The sequence below is a fragment of the Oryx dammah genome, unplaced genomic scaffold (assembly GCF_014754425.2).
Source record: "Oryx dammah isolate SB20612 unplaced genomic scaffold, SCBI_Odam_1.1 HiC_scaffold_5, whole genome shotgun sequence".
Lineage (NCBI taxonomy): Eukaryota > Metazoa > Chordata > Mammalia > Artiodactyla > Bovidae > Oryx > Oryx dammah.
In genome coordinates this window covers 77611431-77617940 of record NW_024070189.1, presented here as the reverse complement: position 1 = coordinate 77617940, position 6510 = coordinate 77611431, and positions in this window count along the sequence as shown.

The window sequence follows — 6510 nt, the reverse complement described above, 5'->3', positions numbered from 1 at the left end:
AGAGGAAAGCCAAAATTAAGTCTTCAGGAAGTCAGACAGGAATGATTTAATTGGTTTTAAAGACCTTCTTGGAATAAAGCAAACAATATAGATTAGTTCACTTGCTTTTGAAAAAGATGAACACACAGCAGTAACATGGAAAGAAAATCTACTCAATTCCAATTCTGCCTCTGTGCTATTAAGGATAGCAGTTTTAAACTGCAAAACAAAACAACCATAGTTAAAGCTATCTGAAAGCTAAGTGAAAGGTGGTGTATTTATAATTTGTAGACTGAAGAGAAAGACACTGGGAAGGGTTTATCATAACTGTAATGAAATCAGGAGAAATTTTGTCCCTAAGTTCAAACCTTTTATCCTGGACAGAATTAAAAGAGAAAGCTCCTATAAAGTCAATAATACCATTTGGTGTTCTCTTTTTATTCACTCCTTAAGATTTCTAATTTTAGATGAATAACACACCATGTAAATCTGAGGTGTTCTGATATCTAGAGCCATCCTGTCCACATTTTTAATATTGTTTCTTTCTAACAAACTATATTTTCCATCATGGTGTTTAACTCACCAAATCATTCCAGCAATAGTTATACTATTGACATTTTACAACTTAATTCATGTGTAATTTATTGTGGGCCCTCTATATCTGTACCTGAGGTTTCTCCACAGGTTCTACCAACCACAGACCATGTAGCACTATAGTATTTACTATTGAGAAATATTTGTGTATAAGTGAACTCAGTTCAAACCTGAGTTCTTCAAGGACTACCTGTAAAACTATTTATTTTCTTCATTTTCTTTAAGTTGACTTTTTTTTTTTTTAACCTGTGATGGTGATTTTCCTTTTGTATGGATCTGAAGCCACAGAGCAATGTTTACAAGCACTCTGCAGTGTTATTTGGTGACAGCCATGAGTTATGGTGAGGACAATGGCTGTGGAAAGATAGGCTTTCCTTAGTTTGTCAGTCATCTTTTAAGACTGTATATGCTAGAGGATTTCTAAATGTTTATGAAAAGATTTTAGAAGTGGAGTCTAGAGTAGGTGAAAATGCTTTCTTCCTCTATGGAGCGTGCACTCTGGAGTTGGTATTACTTGGAGTCTCAAGACACCTGAGGTGTGAATTAGTGCACTTCCCAAATTGAAAAGCCATTTATACCACTGACGACTGTAGTGGTTGATCATTTGCTATGTCCTCTTCCTCTTCCAAAGTTTTTTAATATAACATAAAATATAATATATATAATAAATATATACATTATAATATAAAACTAAAAATTGAGATTATCACTTGTTCTTTAAACTTAAGTTTTCTACCGAGACAGAAAATTTCAAGTCATGTTTTAGCTTTATTTAGATTATAGATGTTATTTCAGTATGATTTCAAATTCTGCAATCTGGCACTCAAAATTTTGCTGTTTGTTGAATGAAAGGCAGAAAATTTCCCAGTTAATGCTGTGAATAGCTGAAGTCAGTTAGATTCATAGTGATGGCTTTGTAAAGCTTTAGATCACTCAATTAAAGTTGTAAACTTAGAAAATTCTTTTATTTACCCTTTAAGATTACTTCATTATGTTCTTATTGAAGAAAATTTTCAAAAGGAAAAAATAGCTCTTATTACCTAGGTATCTATATTTATTATTAAGAAAGATATACTATTATAGTATGTTGTAATAGTAAATATAGATATCTAAGTAATAAGAGCTAATTTTTTCCTATCTGGAAGTGTAGACTTCCTTGATAGCTCAGTTGGTAAAGAATCCACCTGCAACGCAGGAGACCCTGGTTCAGTTCCTGGGTTGGGAAGATCCACTGCAGAAGAGATAAGCTACCCACTCCAGTATTCTTGGGTTTCCCTTGTGGCTCAGCTGGTAAAGAATCTGCCTGCAATGCGGGAACCCTGGGTTTGATCCTTGGGTTGGGAAGATCCCCTGGAGAAGGGAAAAGTCTATCCACTCCAGTATTCTGGCCTGGAGAATTCCATGGACTGTAGAGCCCATGGGGTCACAAAGAGTTGGACACGACTGAGCAACTTTCACTTTCATTCTGGAAGTATAATTATTGCTGTAAGGTGAAACAAAATTAAAGTCAGTTTTTTTTTTTTTTTTAATTTAGTGAATGCTGTTAGTCACTGTCACTTGATTAAGGTCCTTTTAGAAAATTAACTATCTTTATGTTGCTTATTTGTGCTCTTATAAGGGAGAGCATATTTCTGTGGCTAATAAAGATTATAAACCTGTTAGAGAAGACTGGTTAGTGAAGAGAAGGCAATGGCACCCCACTCCAGTACTCTTGCCTGGAAAATCCCATGGACGGAGGAGCCTGGAAGGCTGCAGTCCATGGGGTCGCTGAGGGTCAGACACGACTGAACAACTTCACTTTCACTTTTCACTTTCATGCATTGGAGAAGGAAATGGCAACCCACTCTAGTGTTCTTGCCTGGAGAATCCCACGGACGGGGGAGCCTGGTGGGCTGCCGTCTATGGGGTTGCACAGAGTCGGACATAACTGAAGCAACTTAGCAGCATGCTGCTTATTTGTGCTCTTATAAGGGAGAGCATATTTCTGTGGCTAATAAAGATTATAAACCTGTTAGAGAAGACTGGTTAGTGAAGAGAAGAATGCATGGGTATAAATCTCAATTTAATTAGCAGATACTCTTGAAGTAATTAATTGTTATGGATGTTTCTCATTATTTAAACTAAAAGGTAGGTTAAAAGAAAAGTGTGAGAAGCTCCTTTTGCTAATGGTTTTTCTTCATTTAGTAATGATAGAATCCCTGGCAGTTGTTCAGAAAACATTTAATTTATTGGCATGAAAAATAATTAATAATTATGTTTGTAATCATCACCTTGGCCTGAACAAAAATTTCTAATTTATTGTTTATTAAGAAAAAGAAATTTATAAAATTTTTCATGAAGTAATTTTTATTAACCACCAAAATTATAATTGTACCTTTTCTACAGGTCTTAAAAAAATAAGAAGTGATAAGGTCCAACTCATTGTCGAATAGTTTGGGACAGGAGGGACCAGTGTGAAGTGGGTTCTGCTGTATAGGCGAGAGAAGTGAGCTTTATAAAGGTCTAAGCCCTGAACCCAGATTGAAGCACCACCTTTGGCTTCATGACCTCCTTTTCAGGATGACCCACTAAGTCCCAGCTATATACCTATGATTTTCTGCAAATGGGAATGTTGAGACTTTCCAAGTTGAGAAAATAATCAAGCAAGGATTATTAACATAGCATCATATATTCTAGTCTGAAAATGTTAATCACTCAGTTGCGTCCACTGGAGTGGGTTGCCATTTTCTTTTCCAGGGGTTCTTCCCGACCCAGGGATTGAACCTGGGTCTCCCACCTTGCAGACAGACCTTTTACTAAGCCACCAGGGGAGCCGTATTCTAGTCTACATAAACAATATTTTGTTAGAATTCTCCATGCCTGAATCATTGTCATGATCATTAAAAGTATAATGGCAATGATTCAGGCATGGAGAATTAATTGTCATAAAGCCATGGGTAATGTATTTGTATTCTAGTGATTTATATTACTTAAAAACGGTGGCTCAGACAATAAAGTGTCTGCCTGCAATGCGGGAGACCCGGGTTCGATTCCTGGGTCGGGAAAATCCCCTGGAGAAGGAAATGGCAACCCACTCCAGCACTCTTGCCTGGAAAATCCCATGGATGGAGGAGTCTGATAGGCTACAGTCCATAGGGTCTCAAAGAGTCGGACATGACTGAGCAACTTCACTACTCACTAAGTAATGGCAGAAGTCAGTATGAGTGCCTACAAGTACTTGATATGTAAGGAAACATAATTTGAGTGATATATAGGAGGTCCTTGAGGCCAGACTGGGATGTGACAATAATGTATACTTAAAAGTTGCAAAGAATCAGACATGAGTGAATTGACTGAACTGAAAATTAAAACAGGTATCAGCTTTAGCCAGCTGGGTGTATAGAAAGTACTTGCTCTTGATTTGTCACCATTAAAATACTGAAAAAACCCTTCAGAGCCACAATTATTATTAGACCCATTCACAAAAATTTTCATATTAATTAATTAATATTAGCTGTCTGGATTACCTGCACTGATGCCATCAGGAAATAATCTAGAACTAAGCTATATGCTAAGGAAGCATTAAAATATTCTAGTCTACATGAATAATATTTTAATGCTTCCTTAGCATATAGCTAGTAAAGATATAGTCATATCTTGCCTTACATTTAGATTGTTTAATCATTTGTGAGTTTATTTCCATGTGGGGCATTAGGGAGTGTTCTGATTTCATTCTGCTACATGTAGCTCTTCAGTTTTCCTAGTACCACTTACTGAAGACACTGTCTTTTGTATATTCTTGCCTCCTATGTCATTAGGTGACCATAGGTGTTTGGGTTTATCTCTGAACTTTCTATCCTGTTCTATTGATCTGTATTTCTGTTTTTTTTTTTTTTTTTTGTGCCAGTACCATAATGTTTTAATGACTGTAGCTTTGTATCAATAGTATGGTCTGAAGTCAGGGAGCCTGATTCCTCCAGCTCCATTTTCCTTCAACAGGATTACTTTGGTTATTCAGGGTCTTTTTTATTTCCATAAAAACTGTAAAATTTTTGTTCCAATTCGGTGAAAAATATCATTGGTAATTTGATGGGAATTACATTTTTATCTGTAGATTGCTTTGGGTAGCATAGTTATTTAGACCATATTTATTCTTTCAATTCAAGAACATGGTTTATCTTTCTGTCTGTCTGTGTCATCTTTGGCAACATTTTATACATGTTGTCACAATTGAATGTTAGAGGATTTAAGCATATCCTGTGTAACTCCACTGTGAGAGAACTCTTGGAAGCTTGAGCATGGAAGTTTCTTCTTTAAAAAAAAAAGTTATTGAAGTATTGTTGGTTTACAGTGTTGTATTAATTTCTGCTGTATAGCAAAGTAGTTGTTATACATGTATATATTCTTTCTTCATATCCCTTTACATTATAGTTTATAACAGGATATTGAGTATAGTTGCCTATGCTATCCAGTAGGACCTTACTGTTTATCCATTCTATATTTGATAGTTTGCATCTGCTAATCCCAAACTATATTCCATATGCCTTTCCTCTTTGCTGATTTTATCTACCTTTACTACAATAAATCATGGCTACGAATATGACTATATGCTGAGGCCTATGGGTCCATCTAATGAATCACTGAAACTGAGGGTGGTCTTTGGGACTTTGATCATAAGAAGTCAGTAAATTTGTCAGTATTTTTGCTAACTAGGCTCTTTGGGGTGATGAGGAGGAATATATACCAGAATTTCTTTGTGAGAATGCTTATTACAAAGCTGCATAGGGTCATGAAGGATAAAGAAATGTTACAAACCACAGTCCCATTTCTTAGATATTAGTCACTCTGAAACTGAGAATTTCCAGAATTAAACTGTGATATAGTCATGGGGAGAAAAAAAAAATGCTGGACTCTTTGATTATTTCTCTGTCAGGCTTTATCACATATATAACACCCCTACTGGACAGAATGTTAGGCCAAGCTACCTCAAAGAAAAGTGATCTTTTTCATGACCAGCCTAGGGCTTCTTTGCCCTTGATTTGGACACAGCTTCTGGTACAGTCATCTGTGGTCAGTGTATCAGAGATAGTATGGCTTATATGTCACAAGGATAACAGAATTAGGGACAATCAGCCTCTAGGGTTCATACTTCACTGATAGATGCTTGCATTGAGGCAGACACTTAGACCTTAAGATCCTCTTTACCAGTACAAACAAGAAGGGGTATGATGAGTGTATCATTTTTCTCTCTTTATACTGAAGCCAGGACCAGGAACATGGCATAACTAAAAATGAATTAAAGAAATGATGCATATTAAATTCCCAGTAAGAATTTTCCTGATTTTTCCTAAGGGCAATGAGGCAGAGAAATAGAGGAGAGACTCTTGAGAGTCCCTTGGACTGCAAGGAGATCCAATCAGTCCATTCTAAAGGAGATCAGCCCTGGGTGTTCTTTGGAAGGAATAATGCTAAAGCTGAAACTCCAGTACTTTGGCCACCTCATGCGAAGAGTTGACTCACTGGAAAGACTGTGATGCTGGGAGGGATTGGGGGCAGGAGGAAAAGGGGACGACAGAGGATGAGATGGCTGGATGGCATAAATGACTCAATGGACGTGAGTTTGAGTGAACTCCGGGAGATGGTGATGGACAGGGAGTCCTGGTGTGCTGCGATTCATGGAGCTGCAAAGAGTCAGACACGACTGAGTGACTGAACTGAACTGAACTGATAATGTTCTGTGAGAGAAAGGACATGGCATCTGCTCCACCAATCCCCCTTCACCTACAAAAATAGTCTCTTGCAGTTTTGTCCATTCTTTTAAACTTTGTATAAATTGAATCATATTTTAGTTAGTCTTGCATATTTTTACAATTTACATACAGTAATAGCAACTCTTCCCAGTTCCTTAAATGGACATCACCACATATATCATTCTTTGGCAATAGAGATTCACAACCA